Raw genomic sequence first — 27,305 nt, forward strand, 5'->3', positions numbered from 1 at the left:
GAGAGCCTGTGTGTTATTCTACATGAGTGTGATGTAATCTTAGCATCCAGTAAAGTCCCATATCAGCTAAAATGCAGCGTGACAAAGTCATTAAAGTGCGTCAACACAGTGGATTTAATAGTTTTAAAGAACAATCTCTGAGTGGAGTGAGGTTAGTTTTTTGTCTCACTGCAGATATAAAAACTAACTTTATCAGTCAGACGCAGCAAAGCTCACCGTCTGTATGAGCGTGAGCGTCGGAAAGCTGATAAAATCGGCTGTAAAATAATTAAAATAAAAGTAGAAATGTTCCTTTGCTTTTTAGAGTCAACATCCAGAAGACTGGAGCCGTGTTTCACTGACAGGCTGTCAGACTAAAGCCCTGATGAGCTCAGCTGGGACAAACTGGTCTGATGTTTAGGTAAGTGAAGATCTGCTTCTCCGAGATGCTAGTAAAAAATAATTTAGCCAGCTTGCTAATGTTACTTTTCTTCTCCTCTAAGGAACACAGAACGTTCAGATGTTGGCATTTCACGTCACCTACTGAGGAAGGAGACCCACCAGTAAAGAGACGGTCTGGACCAGACCAAAGTGAGTGATGACACACCTCAGCCACCCTCATCATTAAGAACACCTCACCCCCTGAATCACTCCGTCTGATGACAGCAGAGTGATTTATTTGATGTTTTACTTGTTTAATCTGTTTAGAAATTATTGAATTACATTATTTTCTGTAATCGACCATCTGATCTGGATGTGTGCAGAATAACTTTCCCCAAATTCAGCAGCAGCTGGCCTGTAAAAACAGCTGCAGCATGTAGTAAGTCTGTCTGCACTGCTCTCTAATGAGCTTCCTTTCATAAGGAATCATTTGTATAATTTTAGTGTCACTATTTTATTACATTTGTAAGAATATGAAGTCACTGCAGCAAAGTGAACTTGTGAACAAACACAAACGTGACTATAAACATGAAAGCTAAAGAAACAACTTTCCTAAAGCTGCTTGTAAACAAAATATGTCATTAAAGTTATCGTCTATCATTGCAGAATATGGCGATGACATCATGGAACTGGTCTTTGGAAAAGTTTTCCCTGAACCAACTCCGTTTCTAGATGAGGTAGAGAAGATCTGCATCTCACTAACCCTCTGGTCTCAGTATTCAGACAACGGAGGTCTCCCACTGTTATCCAGGACCAGTTTGAAGCCCACATACTGCCCCTCCCTCATCATCAGGAAACATCAATCCGTATCCTGAGGACAACAGAAGACGGCAGGAGGACAGGAACTCTGAGACCTAGACACCAGCACCGAGACACAAAGCACCTGTGTGCACAACGCCTGTTTAACTACTAAAGCCTGTTTATTATATTGTTCTACTTATTTGCTGTGAGGTTAATACTTAGAACATTTGTATATTAATGTAAACAATTTAAAAAAATCACTGATTGTATGTTTTCTTTTAGATGTAATGGTCCAAACTCAGCCTTGTAGACATTTATTGCATCCTGTAGGTAAATACACAGAACAGGCTCAGATCCAGGATGACCCAGCATGCTCTTCTTCCATTCTGGCTGTTAGGGATTGTATCAATAACTCAATGCCTATTGATGTTTTCACCTAACGGTATTTATTTAGAATGCAGGTAAGATTTAACTATATTTGTTAGCAAAGCAGACTGATCCTGGGAATTTCACTGCAGCACTGATGTCCACCTCTCTGTACACATTAGAGAGAATTACCACTTTTCAGCTAAACACATTTAATAAAGATATAGGCTACGCATTGCAGACAATAAAAACAAAGTTGTAAGCATTAGAATTATAATGATCACATTAAAGAACATTTGGAGGAATGTTCTTTATTTTTGACTCGAATCTCAAATCTTTAAATTAAAATGTAACTGCTTTTTATCCATTTTCAGCCATTAAGACACCCAATATAAAATAAGACTACTTATAAAATTATTTATAATTATATGTATGTATATATATAGATAGAGATCTTAATAAAATGTATTCTTTTAATGGTGTTTTAATGAGCTGTATCATTTTTTAAAACATTTTTTATAGAAATAAATAAGCAAGCAGCATTCCTTGTGTGTGTGTGTGTGCGCGCGCGCGCGCACGTGCCTGCTAGCTGGTCCCTCCGTCGGCAGTGACGGGTGTGTGTGTGTGACTACAGACAAATGCATGAGAGAGTTAGCAGCCTTGAAACAGCTTGATGAACTACCCTCCCCACATGTTTTAAAAATGCTAATATGCTATGCTAAATCTGCTATGCTAAATAATGATTTCTCTATAGAACTACAAAGTCCGACTGGGGGAGGAGAGTACAGGTCTGCACTATGGAGGGGGGGGGCGGAGTTTACAGCTCCTCCTCCAGTTTAAAGAGACAGTACCCAAAAACGGCTCGTTCTCAAGACTCTCCTCAGAACAGGGGTAGATGAGGGTCTGTAGAGCAACAATAATGAGGAAATCAGACCAAAGAACTGCAGTTCCACTGTATTTAGACCCCCAACTGAATGATTTAGATGTAAAAAGGAATAACTTAAAAGCATGTTATGTCTCCTTTAAATTAAAGAAAAAAGCATTATTCACTACACTATCAATGACACGGTGGAATTTGTGGTGTTTTTGTACACCCTCAGATTGTTTTGAATAAACACCAAATTATTTGTCCTAAAATGTTAAACCATATACAAAGTTATGACAAAAGATGCCTTGCAACAAAGTATTGCTCAGAGTACATCTTGGAGATTACCCCTACCCACTATTACTTTTATAATGAGTTGAAGCCTTTTTTTTTCTGTTTGTTTTTAAGATTGAGCAGCTCTGGCAGCCATCTTGGATTGAGTTGATTCTAAAATCTTTAGACTGTTTGGCCGTTTCTCCACATGCATACTTGTCTGTACTTGTGTACTCACGTCTTTGTGAAATGTCATCAACGATGGCCCAAGGACTGTTCCAATCCTAAGTATGCATCATCGCAAGTTCACTCAAAGTTCCTGGATGTGTTCTTTCTCTGCCTATTGTACCGAGGATGCATCAATGCATCATTTTGCGGACTTGGGACAGCAGTTTCCCACAATGCATTGCGTCACAACCATTACACTCCGAATGCCAGAGAAGTCTAATAACTGTTGAGCTTTATATTAGAAATATTAAGTTGTCTGTTATTGTAAATAATTGTGTGTAACCTGTAAAATGTGCTGTGTGTATTTGGGGTTTACTTTTCACAATCCCTCAGAATGCCTTCTAGCTAACCCACTCTTAAAATAAAAGCAGAGTAGCTGTCCTTCTGGGGGGGGAGACCCCTTCTGTGTGGACTACCTTCCCTTTCTTTGTCACCATTCAACCACAATTCTCAAGTCTGAATGACATTCCAATATTAGTGCTGTAGATCCTGGCATTGTGGATCAGTGAGTCAATGTCTCGCTCACTCTTGGCATACAGCTTTATTAATCCATGTAGAGGAAGTGGCTGATCGTGGTTCTATTCTTGTTGCGGTAGCTATAGCCAGTCATGTGGATTATTTAGCTGAGGGGATTCAGACCTATGCAGAACAGCAGTGGGGACAGGGTGTCTCCTTGGTATCAGCCACATTTGATGGAGACTTGTGCAATTGGCCTCAAGGGTGGTTTTCCACAGTCCCATTGAGTTTGCATCGAAGGCTCTCTGTTGATGTTGTGTGTTTTTATTATATATATATATATATATATATACATACATACATACATATATATATATATATATATATATATATATATATATATATATATATATATATATATATTAGATATATATATATACATACATACATATTATAAACCCATATATGTCGGTACTGCACGTTTATTTCAAGCATTTTTTCCCCTCTCAAAAGAAAAATTCAGATTTTTCGAGTCATCGGGTCTTGAGCCTATAGTAGCCACCAACCCTGCCAATAACAGAGCATTGATGTGGAAACGTTTATTTCCAGAGTCATTTGCAAATGTATCAGAAATAAAAACTGAGAAAAGTCTGTCTATTTTTGTTTTACGAGACCATTCAGAAACGATCAGAATGAGTACAGGCAGGTTAAAGTTGTGCAATAATTCAGAAGTTGGGACCGGCCTTCAAAACCAGAAATGATGAATCTCTAATATTCACTTTCTTACCCACTGTTGATAACATTGTTATTTCAGTACAACCGTTGCAAAATTCTTGCAGGATTTCCTTCCTGGCTGAACAGGAAGTTCTACATTTAGCTGCTGTTGGTATAATTTGTGCCACAGAATTCTGTGCAAATCTCGATGTTATGTAAAATTGGGGGTTGTAAAAGTTTATAAAAAAAAATTGTATGAACTGTTGTAAAATTTAGAGGTTTGAATTTTTGTTAGACAGCACTGATTTATTTATTTTATTTGTCCTAACTTCACTCCGATTAGCCGTTATTATATCAATCCTTTTGGATCTAAGCAACTTTTTTTTTACATAAGTTTTTCAATGCATGGTTCGAGAATTTTCTCTTTTCAAGCTTTTCACTATTCACTGGCCTAATGTGAAAAATGCAATGTGTGACAAGGCCCTCCACAAATATCAATCCTTGCCCAATTATCTGAATTAAGATGCAGGGAGCTAAGCCAACATCTCTCAGCAACCAGCATTTAACACATTTTTACTATGTAAAACTGTTCTAAATTATTATTCACACCTTTTCATTAGATTAGGAAATAACACCAACACACGTCCAAACTACACGAAAAAACCCATCTAAATTTATTCATTGTCCATCAGAATAATCCTCAGACTCTGCACATCTGCATATCAGCAGAGCGGTTTCCCTCTGAGAGCTGCAGTCTCCCTGATGCCCGCTGATGTTATCTGCAGACTTGAAATCGGCTTTGCTACAGCTGCCGCAGAAGAGTTTCTTAACGGATTAAGGTGTAACAGACAAATCCTCTCTTTAGGGTTCTGTCATCCTGTACATTCCACATTCACTTATTGCTCCTACATGGAAAAGATGGAGCTTAATTAAGCTATTATTCTCAGAAATCCATGTATCTCACATGTATGAGACTGCTGCACGTTCAACTTCTTGGTTTCATCAGTTCCAGCCCCTTTCCTCTTATACAGTTAACACTTAATGGGTGTGGACAGCAAGCCCGTCTTGTTGTCTATTTTGTTTGTAATCTATTGCCAGGGGTCTTGCTAAGGGGGCACATAATCAATAGCTATAAGCATGAGAGACCTTTATGTACACTTTGCCAAATGATTGGCTCTGAAGTTTCCTCGGCCAGTTCCCCCCTCCCATCTCACATGAATTATTCACACAAATGCTGGAGCATCACTTTGAGATGTGACCTGGTCAGCTGATAACATTCTGTTTCGGCAGGACTGTCAAGGTTAATGTGTAGCAGGTCTGGACGAGGTCAATGCATTCCACTTTGCCAATTAAACGAGCAGGAAAATAGCTTCTTTGTGGCGTGGAGGCAAACAAAAACAGGGTCAAATCTGAGCTTTCATCAATATTGGCCAGCAGAGACCCCTTTATGTTTGATTACACTTTGTCCAATAAGAATTTATCAAGGTTGCGTGCAGATTGAAACATTCTTAATCTTTTATTTTCAGCTTGAGTTTTTGGTTTGCTTTTTCCTCTACCAGCAGTTTAGTGAAAACCCTTAAAGAAAAGAGAAACCTTGGGAAAATGTTGTGTAGTTGGCCACTTTTGATTGCTGTGCATTTGACAGAGAAAGATTGTTAAAAGCTGCAAACTACTTCAACAAATAAGATTTTGGTTTAAAAAAAACTCATTTTGGAGCTCTAGCTCAAACAGACCTCCGTTTAGAAACGTCCTTCAATGTTTAAACGGTTCAAGTTTTTGGAAATTTTTCCACGAACAAATGATGAATTTGAAACCCTGCAAACTTGACACTTCTTGCTTAAAATTAGACAAAAAATTATTTGTCTTAGCCTAAAGCCTTCTTTCCACCGGACATGAAACGTACTTCACTGCAAATTAGCCGCCATTACAGATATAATACAACGAAATTGTCTTTGCACTCACTAAAGACAGCTGAAGTAAGAGGTAGTAAAACGAGTAAAATAAAATGTGGCTAAAATAGATGTCACGCTCTCTCACACACACACACACACACACACACACACACACACACACACACACACACACACACACACACACACACACACAACTTTCACACACACAGCCAGTTTAAGGTGCAAAACTGTAAAAGTATAACTGCAAATTGAAATGCAAAGTGAACACACTATAAATGCAAACAGTCACATGTTGAGGTTTCAGGGTTGACTAGCTTATTGTAAAGGTGCTGTAGTGCACTAATTATCCAGCAGAATCCCTGTTAGTGACCTCCTAGCAGCAACATTCAGTTCAGTGATGGCTCTTGCATAAAAACTGTGTAACAGCTGGTGGTGCGTGTTGTTATTGCTCTGTATCCTTTACCAGATGGAAGAAGTTTGAAGAGATGGTTAGCAGGGTGGTTTGAGTCCTTTAGGATGTTTCTAAGGCAGCGAGCGGTGAAGATGTCATCCAGGGCAGGCAGGTGTGTGTTTGTTATTTTCCTGCAGTTTTGATTCCTCTCTGCAAGACCTTCCTGTTAGCTGCAGAGCTGCTGCTGTACCACACCAGGATGCTGCTGGTCAGGATTCTCTCTATGAAGCAGTGATAAAACCACACCAGCAGTTTTTGTGGCAGACTGATCTGCCTGAGAGCTTTCAGGAAGTACTGCCATTGTTGTGCCTTCTTTATCAGACGTTGGGTGTTGTGTGTCCATGTGAAGTCTGATGTTTGTGCCCAGGAACTGTGACACCCTCTCCACCTGATCTCCATTTATTTCCTTCTTGGGTCATTGATGGTTTCTTTGGTTTTGTTGGTGTTCAGGGTCAGGTTGTTAGCTGTACACCAGTCCACCAGCTGCTGCACTTCTTCCCTGTACACTGACTCATTTCCTGGCGGATTAAGAACACTATCATTGTGTTTTGCATCTAATTTTTTATGCACTACGCTTCCAAAATACGCCAAATTCTGCAGTTTAGATTGTGCTAGACAGGAAGTCAAGCAGTTTGCAGGTTTGATCCTGGCTGCCACCACAGAACGCTGCTGTTGTGTCCTTGGGCAAGACACTTAACCCATAACATGTTTGATATTTTGCTCATCCCTCATCAGGGTATTGCACTGTTGAAGCAGTGCTGCCGTCGAAAAGTACCAGAACATCTTCCTCCTCTAACCCCCATAAACCCCTGCGTGTCTTCTTACAGCAAGCCTGAAGGACGACAGACATCAGTATTAGTCCCTGGGTCTTCCACGTCTAATATCTTGTGTAAAAATTACATTTTTTAGCATGTTTAGGTCTGATGTGTTGCTACCACACGTACGTGTTGCGACTACCCCAGTAATCTGGACTCAGATAAGCGGGTGAAAATGTGACAGACAAACTGAAGATATATAAGATAAGCGGGTGAAAATGTGACAGACAAACTGAAGATATATAAGAATTATGGCTTAAGTCCTTCACTTTGGGCCCAAATCCTTTAGAATCTTTTGATCATTGTTCTTATACCGTTTCAAACCGATGTCATTAAATTTGTAAGTGTGAACCGCTGAGGATGGGTGGATTGAATGGAACATGTTGGTTTTAGGAGCTGAAAGTCAAAGCGTGAAACTGCTCAGCCGTAGTTCTGACCATGTTGTGGCCCTCCAGGTTGACTGATCTGTTTTGTAATTACTTCAAGGTTTCTGTCAATCTATTGATATAGTGTGGATCTGATCGATGAGGTCACCAATTATCAGACATCCCCTGGAGTCATGAATCCGAACATAGCAGGAATGGATTTCTCCAAAACTGTCCTGAACGTTTGTGTGAAGCCTTTCAGAGCAGCTATTTCCAGTCGATTAAAGGTTTTCCTTCTGCTGCTTTGACATAAGCTAAGCGGTATCTGTGAGTGCGTTTGGAAAAACGGGGCTCTTGCGTCTCTTTCCATGAGACCACAGCTTGCGATATCATAATTTCAGAATATTTTTCACTAGCAGCAATGTCCAAATCCCTCTGAAGTACAAGCAGAAACGTAAAGCTCAGAACAAACAAGCCGTTAAGTGCAGACTAAGATCCCTCCGCCTAACGTTGTCATCTGAAATGTCAGTCAGCCTCGCTCGAAATGTTAAAAGCAAAAGGTTAGCTTTGGTTATTTATTGGATCTGGATACAGTTATTTAATCAAGTGATATGCACAAAGCGTTTGTATCGCTGTTAGCAAAGCCTTTTGGTTTTTTTACAACTTCTCTTGTTAGCATCTTTGCACCGCTTTCCTTTTGCAGAGTAGTTTCTTTTCTCCTCACTGTCTGCAAGTGAAGTAGATTTGTTTATTTTGATAGAAAAATATGAACCTGCTCATATATTTCTTCAGTTAGAAAAAATATTAAATCATAAAATATAAAAGCACGGAAGATGTGCAGCAATAAAGAAGTACAATATTACCTACCTGAGCTGTGTTGCACACTGTAGCAGGCACAAAGGACAAAGAAATATCATCGTCTTTGGTGTTGCATCAAAAAATGTCATTTAGAGCTGAAACGATTCCTCGAGTACCTCGAATAATTCGAGTACAAAAAATCCTCGAGTCAAATTCTCTGCCTCGAGGATTCGTTTAATTCATATTTAATTAATTCGTGGCTTTGCAATCGCCCGGGGTCATGTTTCACCCGGACCGAAATAAGTGACGCACATGGCCACTGGACTGAATGCACACGTGAGTAGCGAATATAACTTAACTTTCTCTTAACAACGTGAACCCCGGTGGAGTGCGAAAAAGACAGAAAAAGTCAAAGTTGTGGGACCATTTTTCACGTCGTAAGACGGAAAACGTAGTCCAGTATAAATACTGCAAAATGGATTTAGCCTACCACAACACCACATCCTCGATGCTGCAGCACCTGTAAATGTCACTTCTGCAAGCGGACTCAGAGCCTCTACAAGATAATGCTTTTTAGCCTGTTTTTCTATATATTCTGCGGACACTGCGACTTTTTCGTTTGTAGCACTCAGTTTCAGCTCACACCGTACATCTGGTAGCAACACGTCGGACTTAAAATGTGCTAAAAATAGCAGTTTTTACACAATATGTCGGACTTTCTATTGTGTTATTGATGTCTGTTGTCCCTCGGGGTTTCTGCAGGAGGACACGGGTCTTTATGAGTGGCGGAGGAAAACGAAAGAAAGTAAATAAATGTTTTGTGATCAGTATAATTTGACAAAACCACAGCAAACATGCTTTTGGCAATCCTTGTTAGTGTGAGAAAAAAAAGTGTAGAAATTAAAACGGACGTGTGTTAATAGGGAAACAGCCGGCGAGCTGTTTGCGCCGTGAGCGTTCTGGTTCTGTTTGGGCCGCAGCCGCTCGCAGCGTTATCCTCCTAGTTTTTGTCTGGCTTGCAGGCTAGCAGATTCTCACACGAGGGGAAAATCGGCTCAGGTTGTTTACTTATTTTTTGCACAGGCATTTGTTTACTGTGAAGTAAAGTTTAAGTGCTGAAGTTATGCAAACTAATTTTGAATAAAACTTGAAGAATAACTGGCAATTGCTTGCTCATTTTAAGAGGTCTTTCATAATTATAACATGCTTTTTGATATCAAATCACTTTTATTGTCACGTCACATGTGCAGGTACACTGGTACAGTACATGCGAGTGAAATTCTTGTGTGCGAGCTTCACAGCAACAGAGTTGTGCAAAAATACAGTAATGTAAAAACAAGTAAAATATAAAAATGGCTAATCTAAGTATACAAATGAATAAAGTAAACAACAAGATAAGAGATATAAAATGTACAGAGGTTGGTATGTGCAAAACAGTGGCATTAATGTACAGTATGGAGTGTGTAATGTTGGAACTTGGTGGAGCTCGCGACGAGGCAGCCATACTCGACGCCATCTTGGCTCATCAATATATGATATAATGGTTTACAATAGGGCTGCAACAAACGATTATTTGGATAATCGATTAATCGGATGGGGTCTCGACACGATTAATCGATTAATCGGATTACATGGGGAAATTTTTAAAAACTGCTAGGGAAACGTTATTTCTCTCCTTCCTTCACTTTATTTAACACAACATTATTAGAAAACAGTTCAATAGCAGAAAAACAACATGCCATCACCTAAATTGTCTTATAAGGTGTATAGACAGAGACCCTAAGCTACATCTATCTGTGACCTAAAATGCTTGGTCCAAGTTAAACAGCTTAAGGGCAATTCTCATCTGTTTTGTTTGATCTCATCTGTTAATATTTATTTTAAATGTAATTAAACATAGGCTGTGAATTAATCAAAATTGATCACTATTTCCAAAACTGACTGAAAAAATACCAAATAAAACAAAAGTAAATGAATGCCATCCTCCTTGCGATGATGCCCTGGGCAACTGCCATAAAGTCACATCAAGAAATGCTGCTGATCATTCCAATGATCCCAAATAGACTCACATTAGGCCACATGAAAGCAACTGAACCAAAAAATATATTAACCAGTATATAACTGCACTCTCACACAACACGCCTGCAGCAACAGTTAGGACTCCTCCCTCCCTTTTAAAAGCGTTTTTGCTTCTGAGGACATTGTGGTTGTAAAACCACATGCTAGTAGTCTGGCCCCGGTGTGATCAACCAGTTTCTGCGGGAATGTGACGGCGGAACCAGGGCCAGATTAACACTTTGTTGTACCCTGGGCAACAATATTCAAGGGCTCCATCATCACGACCCAAGGATCACCATAATGTGGTCACATATAGAATATTTTACTGTAATATGCAGTAAATATACTGAATACTTGAATGCCTGACAACACGTAACCCGCCCAGAGTAACCTTTGACCCACCTCGTGTGGACTGACCAATGAGGAGAGGGTCTTAACTTGAGGCCCTCTCTTCATTGGTCAGTCTGCATGAGACTGACTCTCAACTGACATTCAGTCGTAGGCAGCGAAGCGTCTCTGTGCAGCGCAAAAGCCCGGGTGGACAGTTTGCTAAATATAGGGTGACCATATTTCCATTTCCAAACAAGAGGACAGGGGATCTGTGCCTATGACGTCACACTATGGCAACGCCACACAAACCATGTTGGGACCCATTTTTTGTAAGAACTAAATTAATATCAGATTCTGCCAATTAAAGGGCTCTAAAACTATTCATATGTAAATATTTTGCATATTTAATGCAAAATCTAATTTTTCTGCTTTAGTGCTGCAACAAGGTTTTATTAATAATAAATTATTATACCTTTTGTTTTACTACAGCATCGGTAAGCTTCCTGTGCACAGATTATTAAGGATGCTTGTTTCAGCTGTGAGATTAGACGATAGGATCAATGAAAAAATAAGTTGTCACACACTCCATGGAAACTTTCAGAGAATCCACAAATAGTGGCTTTCAAATGGTTTTGTTACTTTTTGCAAGTTTTTAAAAGAAGCAGATGAGACAGCATGTCTGATAATTTAGTTTTTCATCTGATAATATTAGAACATGTCAGTAATGTCTGAGGGGCTTTTATAAACACTGTATAACTAACACTCCTGGAGAGGGCATGAATTACACAGAGGCTTCTGGGGAGCCCAGTTATGGGGGGGGGGGGCATTTTGCCTTGGCCCCCAAAATGTCTTGAAACGGCCCTGGGTGTGTGACTGAGTTCTGAAGGTGATCTGAATTGTATCAGATGTATAAATATGACATGTGTATAACTTATTGTTTTTTACTGGTAAAAACGTGTCGTGGAGATAAATCTACCTACATATGACTTTTCAACACTTTGTTTTGTTTTCTTGTTTTTATTTAACTATTTTCCTGTCCTGTCTGTCTCTCATCTTCCTGCATCTCCTCATAATTCTCCAGAAAATCTGTTGCCTGGATTCTTACCTTTTCACCTCATCAGTTACTTTTGAGCAGATCAAAGGGATCTCCTGACCGAAAAGCGCAGAGCGCGTTTTCGATGCTGCGTGAGGTGAAATCACCACAGGACAGGTGATGAGCTCCGCAGTAGCGAGCTTCAGGCACAAATAAGACAGAAAATAGAGAAAATGTGCGGACATGAACGATCGTGTGCTAATTATAGTTTTTTGGTTGCGCCACTTTGAGAATGGACCGTGCACTGGAAGCAGCTGCCTGGATCGCTGCGCGACAATGCGGAACCGGTTCGCAGCAGCGCAAGTCTGCCGGCTCTCCCTCGCGCTGATCTGCGGCTCTCCCTCGCGCTGATCTGCCGGCTCTCCCTCGCGCTGATCTGCGGCTCTCCCTCGCGCTGATCTGACTTGCTCTGGTCTGCGCGCAACGGCGGGCGGGAAGGGGGGGGGGGGGGGGGGGCGCTTTTGGAAGAGTTGTGCGACACAACGAATCGATGACGCAATTCGTTGCCAACGCTTTTAGTAATCGATTTTCATCTAATTTATCGATTCGTTGTTGCAGCCCTAGTTTACAAACACAAAAGGGTAATTTATTAGAGTACTCGATTAATCGAAAAAAATATTCGATAGAGTACTCGATTACAAAAATATTCGATAGCTGCAGCCCTAATGTCATTGCTTCAAAAAAGGGAAGGTTTGGATTGTTCTTTTTTTAATCTTGAGCTTAAAATCTGTATCTTTAAAGGTGTGGATAATTTTTTATGAGTTTTCCTGATTATATTCATTCACTCTTAGTTTTTCATGCAGACTGAACATGAAAATAGTCTCCTACATCTATCTCCTGCATTAGCTTCTGATAGAAAATAGACAGTGAAACTCTAGGACTTGAATGGACTCACCCATCTTGACTCACAACAGGAAAGCCTGTTGTTGGTTTAGCTTCCAGGAAACATCAGAGAACATCTTGGCTTGTGTAAGCTAACTGTTGGCATCAGCAACACACAGCAGAACTCCTCCAGGCTTGTGCTATTTGTGTAGATAAAACATCAACATTGCAAGTCAGTGGTGCGGTCATGCTGCTTTTACCCAAACCACGGGGCGAGATGTCCAAATATCAGGAAATAAGACTCCAGAACCTCACTTCTACTTCCTGGAAATGGTTCACCGGTGTTTTTCTCCCCCCAGAGTACGGCATACAAGGCATTCCTTAGAGACTACTGCAAATGTATTGATTAAACCAGTGTTACACACTTTTAAATTATCAGCATTTTAAAGTTAATTAGATCTAGAAAAATACAGTTTTTAACAGAAATTTCTAACATTTTCATTGCTTGAGTTTCATCTTTTCATCACAAATCTTCCCTCTGTTTGGTTACAATCCAAAACATCTCTGCCAAAGGAAAAACTGGGCGTTTAATTTTATATTAAAAATGATGTTCAGTAATTTTCTAAAGGCTTGCTCTGAATCATTAAACTCCCCTGACAGTTGGGTTACTGCTGGTTACATTCGTTCCTGCAGAAATCAAGCAGGAAAAGATCATTTCTGCTGCTTTAAGACAACATGCTAAAAACAAAAGCTAATTTCATTCTAATGTTGGATGCAGTCCAGTAATTAGCTGTGGGTGACTTCCTGTCTTTTGTGCATCACTTTTAAATGATTAAAGTTGGCAAGAAAATGAGTTTCTCGTCTGCATGACAGCCTCGTGTAGACGAGGAAGGCGTTTAACCCGGTTTCTTTATTTAAAAGAAGGCCACATGCTGGCTATTTTTAATATGTATCCAGGTTTTCTTCACGCTGTCTAGGGTGGAGCTGTGATGTGAGCCAACAGGTTATTACAGAAATGTCTGAAAGCTTTCAAACAGCAGGTGTGGAATACATTTTTTTACAGTTTGTCCTTTTGCATTTTCCCGCCTCATTAATCCAGTTCCAGAACCAATTACTTCTACATCTTCATTTTTAATTCTATCATTGGCATAATAATTGATTCATGAGAATATTCCACATAAATAATGGGACTTTTGCTGCAGATACTGTGCTGCTAATCAAACAGCAGCGATTTGCACAGATTCAGTTAAATGGTCTGTGTTCGTTGTGGTACACACCCTGGTATCAAAAACAGTGTGACTACTTTCCACCCTTTAAATATGAAGACTTTGACAACACCTGTGATGCTGATTAAAGGGGGCAAATTATGCAAAACTCACCTTTTGCATTATTTTGTGTTGCCATGTTAGTCTCTGCTACCTCTGAAAACACTCCAAACATGAAATAAACATCAGTGTTTGGTTTCAAGAATTATCTGGCTAGAAGTCCTCATTTCCACAAATGGGGAAATTAGAATATAACCACTTATCTGTAAGAGTGAGCAGTGGCTGGAGAAACAGCAGCTCTACTCAGAGCCCCTCCAGGAAATCGGAGCTTCTCAGCTTACAGCAGTCTGCGTGGGGGAGGGCGGGGTGTGGCCTGCTCCAGCTTGTTTTCCTAAACAACTCATTCTGGAAGACACAGAGACTGTTGAGAATAAAACTACTGAAATGGCTTAATGTGAGAGGGATTTAGTGCAAAAAAGTTCATGAACATGTTTTAAATAAGCCACAGAAATATTCTAACTCAAGAAGAAAAGTCACATGTCCCTTTTGAAGGAAATTCATTAGTTTGACTTGTCCCTCTTCACGTCGGTTTCGGTCTTTTTACACGTGTCAGTTTTGTTTTTATTTATTTATTTATTTAAAAATATTAATGGCCTGTATTTTATATAGTGCCTTTTAGAGTCCTGGAACCCCCCAAGGCACTTTACATCACAATCAGTCATTCACTCATTTACACACACATTCACACCCTGGTGGTGATGAGCTACACTGCAGCCACAGCTGCCATACAGGCGCCACCTGTCCCTCCAACCACCACCAGCAGGCAAGGTGGGTTAAGTGTTTTGTCCAAGGACAAAACGACAGCGACAGGCTGAGCAGTGCTCGAACCTGCAACCTTCCGATTATGCACTTAACACCCCAATATTTTTTAGGTCAAGGTCGGCTTTATTTCTATAGCACGCTTGCTGCTGTTCACGTAACCCAACGTGCTGTGCACAACAGTAGCAAATAAGACACACCCAAAAATGAACACGGAAAAAAGTAGCCAATAAAAAAATACTACAACCATGAGAAAATGAGGCTCAGAATAAAACAATAACTACACGATCAAATAATAAAAGCTCAGTAAAACGAGATAAAAAAGTTAAAGAGTAGCTACACAGATCAACCAACATTAAAAGCCAGGTCAAAGAAATACGTTTTAAGCAATGACTTAAAATCCTCCAACATCTGATAAGTCCTAAGCTGTAAGGGTTAGGGTTAATAGCTCTATCTCTAACTATCTAACGTACAGGAAGCCAGTGAAGGGAAGGGAGCACCAGAGTGATGATCACACTTCCTTAAAAGTCAAGCTGCTGCATTTTGAACCAGCTGTAAGCGATTTAAAGAGATGTGTTCCAGGCCATAATAAAGGGAATTAGTCCAGCCGACAAGAGACAAAAAACAAATATGTTCCAAGACATTTGCAGGTATTGAAGATATATTTATTTCTATACACCTTTACATTTTTACTGACATTTCCCCTCGTTTCCTTTTTTCTGTGTAGCTTTCGACCCCTTTCATTCCAGCTGAATCTTGTCAAATTTCAAGAACATCTGCAAAAGTTCCAGCTCATTAGTTGTGACAATTGGCAGTGTTGGCAAATTCTGATTAAACTGAAAGTCATCGATTGAAACACTGGAATCCTAGAAATCACATATAGTGGCATCCTCCAGCAAACTTGAAAAAGGTTATGCCATCGACCATTTGCTAATTTGACCTCTTAATCTGGATCTTTTTCTGTAAAATCCTGCAGATGTGCAGGTCTCTGTCTGCTCTAACAGACAGGTAAACACATAGCACTCTGCTTTAACAACGAGAATTTTTATGTGCACATACGCAGTTTAATTTATAGCCTTGTGTATCTTTATTTGAGTGGTTGATACCATTTTAGATGGTAAGGGAGACTAGTTGAGCAGTGTGAATGGCATTTATGTTGCTTTAGAGGTGAGAACATTCCTTTCTGCTGCAGTCAGCTGAAAAAAGCAAGAAGGAGAGAAATCATCTTGCAAGGGTAGAGGAGAGGAAGAACACATGTTACTGAGATGGAAAATGAATAAAAAGGATAACGCTGCTGTCAGGACGTGAAAGGGAAGTGCTTCAATATTTGCTTCACAGAGGATCCACCACAAAGCTAGATGGGTGTGAGAAAAACAACGTACTTGTTGTATTTAACCCCGTGCTTTATTCCAGACAAAGTAAGGAGAAATACACTCATTACATGCAGCGTATGTCAGGATTCATGTCACATAAAGTGCTGTGCGGTCCAGTCATTCATTATAAACTGTAATTAGATTTTTAATTTTAAAAGGAAGGAGCTGTCCTAATTGCTTTTAATCTCACCAGGTAGAAAATTATTTACCGTGTGAAACGGTCTAATGATCTCGCCTGCCCTCCATGAAAAATAACTACATCTCTCAAAGAGTCAGGTTTTACAGATCTCAAGCTGCTCCGTGGAGCATGGTTAGGGTTATAAATGATATCTTCAGTGCTGCTGATGGTGGGTTTTGTAATCCCTGCAGATATCAGCGCTGTGTGTGACACCAGGAGCAATGCCTTTCTTCTAAAACACACCCCAGAAACTGGGCTGGTGTCACAACCGTTGATATCACACGTTTCGGATCGTATTTCGTGTTCAAGATCATTTGCTGCTGCTGCAGGGGAGGAGGGTCGTGCTGTATCCAGCAACATTCTGCATAAAACATCTGTTTCCTCTTGCAATATCACAGTGACAATGCTGTAAAACAGACCCTTTTTTGATTTCTAATGGAATATGAGATGAATTAATTGCAACAACCCTGTGGTGCGAATCTCTGCACGGAGCCCGGGTGATTTATTAAACCTGATTCCTCTGAAATAACTATCATGGCAACGGTGCTAAACTTAGCAGACGTAGCCCTCATTATTATTGAAATAAATCTTTTTTTCTTTTTGAACCTTCGAGCCATGGGACGAGCGGTCATCTCTCCCTCTTTGGAGTCGACACCTCGAAGGCATTTGTCCGAGCCCCTTTCCTGACCTTCGTTGTCATGACAGTAAATTAAAGCCAGTGCAAGATCAAGGAAAACAAAAGAGGGGGGGAGCGTTAAATTGACAGATGAAGAAGAGCAGAAGCTTTTACAGGGATGGACTGAGGGATTGTGAGTGGGAGAAAAGCCTGGCTGAGAGGATAAATGGAGGAAAAGAGATTAACCTGAGATCTGTTTAAATAAAAACAAAAACATGAAGAAAAAATTACTATACAGTTAAAAACAACACATTTTAGTAGGTTTTTATGGCTCGTTGATCATTTCTAAGTATTTAAAGCAGAGTGTGAACTACTAGATACTGTTATTGAAGTGGTCTCCAGAAACACCTGTAGACAAGCTATTTTTCTTTAATAGAGGGTGCAGAACAGCAGCGTGTGAACGGATTGAACCACATAGTTTAACGGTAATCAATGGGTAAAGTAGAACCTGAAGAGGCCTCCACCTTGTGTTTTATCTGGAAATGTTAAACAGATTCCAGGAAAGATTTGCTGGACACGACTGCCATGATGGCTGAACCACTATTGAAACCCCCCTCCTTAAGATAAGGTGCTCTTCGCCATCCTCTGAACCAAACAACTGCAATGCACATTTCTTGGCGTTGTCTGAGCCAGTTTGTCTGTGCAAGACAATAAATTACACTGAAGTCATTTATTTCCCCATAAGGAAAATAACCTCACTTGGCATCTTCTGCAAACACACTGCAGAGTGGAGATGGTGTAGGCATTCTCTAAAAATGTCCCCATTGGGGGTGCTTTGGACAGAGTGCCAAACGTGGCAAACTGGAGAGACTCCAGCCCAGTTAACAGAATCTCTCAGGTCCGCACAGATGGGTGAAAGGATGGACTGTAGCAGACCCAACAGTCCCATGCAAAGCTTTATGTTGAGACCATTTTGACCCAGTAGTAGAACCTCAGCAAAAAAATGAATGTTTATAAATAAAACTATCTATGCTTATATGGGAATATGATGCAACCACATCCATCATCATGCCTATTGGCTTTGTTATGCTTAAACATGGAAAAAATGATTGGCAATTAGCATTCAGATTCACCCATCGTTGCCCGTGACCAGAGAAGGGCATGTTGATTTCGCATCCAGGAGAGAGCAGAGCTCAGTGGCCTAATGGTAGAGTGTCCGCCCTGAGACTGGTAGATCAGGGTTCGATTCATGGTCGGTCTAAAGACTTTGAGAAAATGCCTCCCTGCTTGACACTCAGCAGCTCACCGCTCCCCCAGGTTCTCCGCATTTGACCCATCCGGTCAAATGCGAAGAACAAATTTCGCACACATCAGTGTGTGTGATAACTGATGGGACTTTAACTTTAGAGCATGTCTCAGCTAGTAGAAGCTAACTGTTAGCATTAGCAACTCCACAACATGACAGAACTCCTTCAGGCTTGAGTTATTTGTGGAGATACAACATCATTGTTTCAGAGCAAACAAAGGCAGTGAAAGAGTCACGTTGCAATTAACAAATCAGAGGCAAAATATTGGGACATTCTGAGTAATAATGAGTAACTCGCAATCCTGCTGTTTTCTGCCCCTATTTTCCAACTGACAGAAGCACTAGAGCTTCTTTTTCTCTGGCACCTTGATTTCCGAATGACATGCAAAATTCACTTTCATTCGGACCACTGAGCAACAGTCCAGTGCTGCTTCTCTGTAGCCCAGGTTAGGCGCTTCTGCCGCTGTTTCTGGTTCAAAAGTGGCTTGACCTGGGGAATGCGGCACCTGTAGCCCATTTCCTGCACATACCTGTACACGGTGGCTCTGGATGTTTCTACTCCAGACTCAGTCCACTGCTTCTGCAGGTCCCCCAAGGTCTGGAATTGGTCCTTCTCCATAATCTTCTTCCGGGTCTGGTAACCTCTTCTCGTTGTGCAGCGTTTTCAGCCACACTTTTTCCTTCCCACAGACTTCCCACTGAGGTGCCTTGATACAGCACTCTGGGAACAGCCTATTTGTTCAGAAATTTCTTTCTGTGTCTTATCCTCTTGCTTGAGGGTGTCAATGATGGCCTTCTGGACAGCAGTCAGGTCGGCAGTCTTACCCATGATTGCGGTTTGGAGTAATGAACCAGGCTGGGAGTTTTTAAAACCTCAGGAAACTTTTGCAGGTGTTTAGAGTTAATTAGTTGATTCAGGTGATTAGGTTAATAGCTCGTTTAGAGAACCTTTTCATGATATGCAAATTTTTTGAGATGGGAATTCTGGGTTTTCATGAGCTGTATGCCAAACTCATCAATATTAGAAACAATAAAAGGCTTGAACTACTTCAGTTGTGTGTAATGAATGTAATATATATGAAAGTCTAATGTTTATCAGTACATTACAGACAATAATGAACTTTATCACAATATGCTAATTTTTTTAGAAGGACCTGTATAGTTGACTGGCTTGAGGTAACAGCTAGTCCAGTTGGTTGCAAAACCAAAGATTTCTAGTCGTTTAACATGAAGCCTGTCTAAAATATTTTATAGCATGTTCAGTTCTTTTTCTATACACGGAGTAGTAGACTTTGTTTTTACCTTCTCCACTTTATAGCAGTTTAGAGTATTTGGGGGAGTGAATCTTGAATACTTTTACGCATCTTTCAAAATGATTTCTGGAGTTTTCGGGAGTTCAGAACGCCGAGTAAACAATTAAAACTCTGTTGGTCAAAATAGCATTAGCCAGCATTTTAAAAAAAAACACCCCTATACCAGCTTTATTTATTTTCTATGAATACATTTGTAGTGACTCTGTGACTGGACGCTTTTGTGCATCTAGTCATAACAAATCTATTTCTCTACACTGAGGTTGTTCTAAGCTTAAATCATTGGGGTTAGGCTTAAACAGATCAGCCAAATGAAATAAAGAGAGTTTAACAGGGCTGTAATCCAGCTTCCTGGATAGAATAAAAAAAGAAATAGTCAACATTAAATTTCTTGTGCAAGATGAAGCAGCTGAAATGATTCATTGTTGTAAATTTCAGCACCGAGCTCTCAAAGACGACACTACGGTGCTGACATTAAGCACGTTTCATATTCTCACTGTAATGTCAAGATGTGTTTTAGATTCAGTAGCAGCTACTGAGGTGGTATGCTATTATCTGTTCATTAGAATAAAGCACAGTTTTTGTTTGGACAGATCTTTTATCATTTGCAAATAAGTCGAGGAGAGATAGCAATGGAAGAAACATATAAGGGCTACAACTTATTGCTAGTCATCTTTTGGGAGGACATGCAAATGTATTACAGCACTGGAAAAATCTCCGTATATCTACAAGGGATTCACATAATATTACTGTTCATGTTTTCACTAATTCTAAATTCAGAGCAGCTCCCATCAAACACATAAATCACAGAGGATGGAAGACGGGAGATTTGTTGTCCTCGAGGAGTGCCTATTGAGGATGCTAACACACACACACACACTCAACTACAGCTTTACTACTGTGCATATTATCTGCTGAAAACAGGCAAGTGGAAGACGGAATAGCGAAGCACACAAAGAGAAATCAGTCGGATTGTCGAGGTTGTGGATGATACAAGGCATCCAATGGTTGGAGACCACTTTCTGCATAAAGCGCTGCTGCATAACATTATCAATATATTGTTGGAGAAATTTGAGCTGGTGAGTGGGAGGATCTGCTGAAGAAGATTAGTTCTTATGCAAAGGTTACCTCATGCATAAATTCAGGCTTCAAATTTATCAACAATGTGCTAATTAGAAATTCCCTGTTCACTGCTTTCTCTTTGTGGGATTAAGATGGTAGAAATATAAAACCAAGTGGGGGTTTCTGTCATACATTTGAATAAATGAAGTGGTTTTGTCATAACCTTTGTTATGTAGAGAGAAAAGAAGCACATTTTCCACAAACCTTTGAATGGCTCTTAATATCTCTTTTATTTGTGCCGTATCAGGTGAGTGAAGCAGCAAAGGATGCTGGGAAAGTTCCTGGGTAACACAACCCTTTTTGAATGTAATATGTAAATAATGACCATCTTATCTGTTGTAGATTGCCTCCTGAACAGACTTAGTTTGAAGAAATAGCAGTCAAATCGGATAAGACTGATAAGCTAATGGCTAGTTAATGCAGCTTACACCTTAGCTTAGCTTAGACTTAGTTATTTACATGGAAGTTTAGGAATATTTACAAAGGAAATTTCTACTGATGTATTCAGGGATCAGGGTTGGCAGGAAATTGTTTAAATAATTTTTGGCAAAAATAACCACAAAATGTGAAATGAATGGATATTTAAAGGTGTATTTACATTTCATGAACTTTAGAGAAATTTAAAAGATTTTAGCTTTTTTTAATGGCAACAATCTGGTTTACTTTTGTATCCACTCTCACAGAGATAAGCACTCTTATCATGAAACTTCAGTCAGTATTACGTCAGAAGTGTAGCAAATAAAAACTAGGCTTGAAATGTAAAGGTAGTGTCCCTTCGCTTCTGGGGTTCATCCAAAATGTTACTTTGCTGCTGGTGGAAAGGAACTCATCCACTATAACAGCGGCTAATTGCCGTGTAGTATGTTTTGCTTTAATGTCCGGTGGAAAGGGGTCATCTTAAAAGTCTGTTTTTTTCTCTAGACATCCATTTCTAAAACTAGCAGAAAGGTTGAAAAGATAAATCTCTTCTTCTACTGCATCTCCTTTTGTTTAGCTGTTTGTTTTCTCATTAGTGACACCTGCTGTTTAGGAGGAGAACTGCAGCAGCTCCATTTAAATGTAGAAACAAACACTGAAATAATTTTCACATAAATCATTAAACTGTGTAATGCTAAAATCATGGCTGTATAAAACGTGAAAAGTAGGAGATTAGATCTGTTTTAAGATTGCAGCAATACATTTCCATCTTAGCACGACTAGCCGTTGGCTTATCAATCATGTAGGATGTAAACAATTCTGTTAGAGCCTGTTCATTTACCTATCTACTACAGATGAAGTTAGTTTGGGCTTATTCTACTTTCAGCAGTTTTTTAAGATACTAACATCTTTAATTTCCAAAGGTTCATTTATAAAAAGTTTCAAACATCTCCAACCAGAGATAATGGACACTCTAGATTTAGATGTCTTGTACATCATTTTTTGAGTGGTTTCAGCCAATCCATCCTCAGCATTCTTATGGGTTATTAGCCATTTAGGGTCCCATATTAATAATGGAGATTTTTGCAGACATGTTTTTTTTTTTGCAACAGTGATGGCATCATTGCTCATGGAAAACAGACCATTTTCTGCCGTGACTCATGCAGCACAAGTGGGTTGAACTTATGTGTGTTTCTAATACAATCTCCTCAACACTAATGTCACCTTTCCGAGAGCTGTGTCCAACAACACTCTCCAAGGCCATTAACTGGCACTTAAGATTCATCCTTTTAGTTCCCAGACATATCATTTTAGGTGTGAATGCATCACATTAGGCATTTAATACCATTTTATGGGACCTGTAAGTTGGTCCTAGCTCCTTTCCCAGTGTTAATGGCAGTTTTTAGTTTTCTTACTGACATCTCTCTTGGTTATCTCAGCCTCTCATTAAGCAACCTCCGAGCTCTTTTCTCAAACCAAATAGAAAATCTGTGCAGAGCGGATGTAATCAGATTGTCTTAAACCACTTTAAATATTCAGTATGAAATAACTTAACACAGAGAACAAGACAGATCATTTGCATTCGCACTTCAGTTTGTATAATTACCCCTCCTGACAGAGGTCCGTTTGCCATCATCCTGTCAGCTCATAAAGCAACCTTCACCTCCTGCTGCCAACCAAACAGCTCTCATTACTGCTCCCTTCCCTGCAGCTCTCTCCTCACCTCCCGGTTGGCAGCGGACGCCCATGTGCCTTGACAAACCCACTGCTACCTCTCCTCTCTGGCCAAAGCCTGCAATCCTTCACTCATCAGACAGGTCCGGTGGACAAACCTTGGATCAGGGCCAGTCCTCTCACTCGCCGCATGCCTGGTCCAGCGAAGTTGGCCAGCTTTTCTCTGAGCCCACACACAATCGTTACCAGCAGACGATGACGTCTGCAGAAGTTCCCTTCTCCTTCCAGAAACACAACCTTGTTCTAAACTTTTGAATTCATGCAGTGGTAGGAAGGCAGAGAGATTTCATTCCTGTCTTTAATGCAACCAGCAACCATGCAATAATTAATTCAAGCATTAACGTAACAAGAGCTAATTAAAGAACCCTTTTTTCACAGGCTAATATTTCATCTCATGGTGTGTTTTCATCAGAGATTATAAACTTTCCTAAATGTGTGGGCACACGCTGTATTAAGTTGCATAATTTAGCTGCAGGACAAAAATTCTTCTCTCCTAATTGATGCCAAACAAAAATCTGACTATGAAGTCAGTGAACGGGCTCCAGCTTTTTACCCTCATACCCAAAGTAAAACCCTAATTCTGGATGTGAAATGAAAGATTTTTGAGGAAATCAATCCAATAGGCAAATGTGTTTAAATGAAATAAATAAAAATATATAATTCAACAGTGTAAATTGGGATTTGGGGTTCTGACACTAGAATCTATTACTTAATGTATTATTGATAAGAGCCTGAGTGTCTGCAGAGTTAAACACAAATCTGTTTTAGATTTCCCCTCAATCCTGCGCTGCCTCTGGTCAACCCTGAGCACCATTCTCACTGCCCCATTAAGTCGGGGGTGTTGTCAGAGGTGGAGGTTGTTTTCGTGTTACAGATGGGAGCTGTAAAGGGCAACCATTTTGGGTTTTTCAGTGACTGCTGCTGCTTCCAGCACCAATTATTTAGGGTGAGAGATCATCGTGGCTGCAGGGCCTTTTATAATCCTGATATTATACCACGCCAGCAAGACTACCTGCAATAATGACTCCATGTTCCATTTTTATTTACCAGCCTCGTGAATCACTACTGACTACTGCCAGTTATCTCAAATCCAGACTGGTTAATCAGTTTGTTACTGCAGTGAAGCTTCTATGAATCATTTCTGTGCAGGGTTTTCTTTAAATAATGCAACAGTGGGTCTGTGCCTTGTTTTTTACTATTGGCAAACAGCAACAATGTGCCAGCATTTAGCTCATCACTATGAAATAACTTATGGTGCTGCGTGGCCAAGGGAATTAGAGAAGGAATGTACCGAGTAGCATCTTTGTTGAAATTAAATTCATAATGGCCAAGTAAAGGATGGACGGATATTGTCTGCTTATACAGGGTCGGGTTGTGGGGGCATCAGCCTAAGCAGAGAGGCTCAGACTTCCCTCTCCCCAGCGACTTGGGCCAGCTCCTCCAGGGGAATGTCAAGGGTTTCCCTGGCCATCTGAGGAACATAGTCCCTCCAGTGTGTCCGGGGTCTTCCCTCGGGTCTCCTCCTGATTGGACGTGCCTGGAAAGCCTCACCAAGAGGCATCCTGACCAGATGCCTGAGCAACCACAACTGTGGAGGTCTGTCTCTGGTACTACAATTGTCCCTGGATGATAAACTGAAGAGATGGATAACATGAAAAGCTACCTAAGACCCTAGAATGGCTTCTCAAGAGACTAGAGGAGATGAACTTCAAGGTACACCAGTCTCAGATCCATCACTATGTGAGAAAAAGTTGTCTTTGTTCACACACCAAGATTTTAGAATTGAGAGAACCCACACTTGGTAACAAAAACAGAGATGCACTAGTTTCGTTCCTACAGGTGATGTCTGGTCATATGGTGAAGCCAACACACCACACACGAACAGATTTCACTCAAGGACATTCCCAGGTCAGACAGGAAATCTTATGAAACCTCTTGAGCAACAAATATGGTGGAAGAAGAATATTTGGATTCCCCTTGCTCTGTGCAGCATGCTGCCATCACTTTGAACAGGCATGCTTGTTTGTCTTCAAAATCAAGGCAAGATGATCCAACATGCTGAATTCTCCTCATTTGTGATCGGAGTGTTTGGATCGTCCCTCTGGGCAGACGGGATCCCTCTTAACACACCAAACACAGCACAAATATATGATAACATTATCTTTAGGCAATTGGGCGCATCTTTTAGATTGTCAGAGGGGGAGATTTTGGGTTATGTTGAATCCATTCCACAGTTTTCATTGGTACACTCAATCCATCCACTCAATCCAATTGTGTTTCACACATTTGTATTTTACCGGAATGTTTCATCTATCTTGTAATTTCCATTTTGTATTTTGTAATTTGTATTTTTGTAATTTGAATTTCTTTTATTGTTGATTTATTCAGTATAATTACTTACAACTGTACCATGTTCAGCGCTTTGGGCTTCTTGACAGGGTTGCGGAACGCGCTTTATAAATAAAGCTTTGATTGATTGTTATTAATTGGCTTATTCATCTTGCCATGTGAACCAGGCGTAAATGTAAGGCGACCAACGGAGACACTACTGTTGAAAGCAGACCATAAAAGTGAGAAAATGTGTTTCTGACAAACAACAAATCTTCTAGAACAGGGATTCCCTAAGTGTGGATAGGGTTGGCTGCCGCTAGGGGGTGCACGAGGTGAAAAATGTAATGGTCTCAAATTAGTGTTTTCCCCCTCACAATAAAATGTGTAAACAAACATTTCCCTTGTCAAATCTAAAATAAGTAAAATTTCAAGCGAAATTAAAAATTCTATTCAAAATCACCCCATCTTAAAATGAAGCGTTATCTCACACTGACACCATTCTCAACGCACTTCGCTATTGACAGCACGCTGAAAAGCTGCGGGAGCAACGCTGTAATGCGTCACAGACGCAATCCAGCGGAACCACGGCCAACGGGTGCAGAAGAGCGCATGCAGGAGGGAGTGATTTAAAAAATTTGGCTGAAATAGCACTTAACGAGATGCAGTGACAAAAGCATCCTCAGCTCAGCCTTCTACGGAGCTGCGCCGCAGTGATTCAGACAGAGCGCTCAGAACTCCTCTGCGCCGTCAGAACATTTAAGCAGGTGCTGGATGCAGAGAAAAGCGATGGTTGGCCTACTCCGTGATTAAAGCATATTAAAGTGATTTCAAAACTTTAGGGATTATAAATACAGTTATGAACCTCACCCCCAGGATTGCTTGTTAGTCCATGTGGCAGCGAAGCACAGATTCATGAGTCTTAGGCCTAGTCCACACGTAGCCGGGTTTTTTTTTTAAACGAATATCCTCCCCTCCAAAAACTTGCATCCACACCACCTCGTTAAAAAAAAACTCTGTCCACACGTACCCGGATAAATACGGTTAAGGACATGCCAGACCTGTAGGTGGCAGTACTTCCCCCGTTCTTAACCTCGTCCTTCGTCTGTGGTCTTCCGCAAGGAGCAGTAATTCCACTTGCAAAAACAAACAAGCAAAAAGCGCTTGGACAATTGATAAAGCGAGCGCAGCTCTGAGGGCATCCATGCTGCCGGCTAGTGTAAACACAGGTCGCACACGTGATGTCAGCATTTTTTTGTCATGGAAAGTGACGTTGCGGACCTTAAAACTCCGGTTTTGTCTGTCCACACGCAGACACCCAAACGGAGAAAACGCAGATCTTCACTTTGGCCGGAGTTTTTAAAAAGATCCATTTTCGTGTGAAAAAACTCAGTTTTCGTGTGGATGACAGGCCAAAACGTAGAAAAATATCTACGTTTTGGCAGATCCCCGGCTACGTGTGGACAGGGCCTTAATTTGCGGGAAAAATGCAGGACTGCCCCGCACAAAGCGGGACATCTGGTCACCCTAGAAGGGGGTGCGCGGCTAATTAAGTTTGGGAACCGCTGTTCTAGAACAATTTTGTTCAGCAAGTCATGTAAGCTCTATTTACAGACGCCAAAATGCAACATACAAAGAATAGAGCCCTGTTCCTACCGTGAGACATGGAGGTAGCTTGGTTTCGCCCTGGGGAGAAATCTGGTTCAGGGTCTCATGTCACGGAAATCGCAAGACTTACAAGAGTGTCTGTAGCAAAGCCCAGTAAGAGAAAGCTTAATATCTGTCACATCCTATGGGTCCTCCAACAAAATGTTTTCCTTTCAGACTTTATTGTATTTTTTCATTTATTTCAGAGACTTTGTTCTTCATTCTCCTCCACCTCTTCATGCAGACGCCACCTTCAAAGCCACATTTCCCACGGTTTTCTTCCACATCTAAAAAGTCTGCTGCATTTATTTGTTCTCCTTCAGTGAAAGCTCCTGCAAGAAGGTATTTGATGTGTCTGATATCTTCGGAACCATTTTAATTTTTGAAGGGGGAATGGCAGAGCTCCTTGGAAATTAAAAAGAAGTGATGTGCTGACCAATCCAATGCTTGTGCTCTTGATTGCTTTCGATGGGCAGTTAAAA

General features: G+C 40.5%; 1 protein-coding gene across 4 annotated transcripts in view; it reads left to right on the forward strand.

Moving 5' to 3' along the window:
• gabra3 (gamma-aminobutyric acid type A receptor subunit alpha3) overlaps positions 1 to 27,305 on the forward strand; it is a 203,493-nt gene that overhangs the window by 80,312 nt on the left and 95,876 nt on the right. The window lies entirely within an intron of this gene.

Source organism: Nothobranchius furzeri, chromosome 10 (genome assembly GCF_043380555.1).
Source record: "Nothobranchius furzeri strain GRZ-AD chromosome 10, NfurGRZ-RIMD1, whole genome shotgun sequence".
Classification (NCBI taxonomy): domain Eukaryota; kingdom Metazoa; phylum Chordata; class Actinopteri; order Cyprinodontiformes; family Nothobranchiidae; genus Nothobranchius; species Nothobranchius furzeri.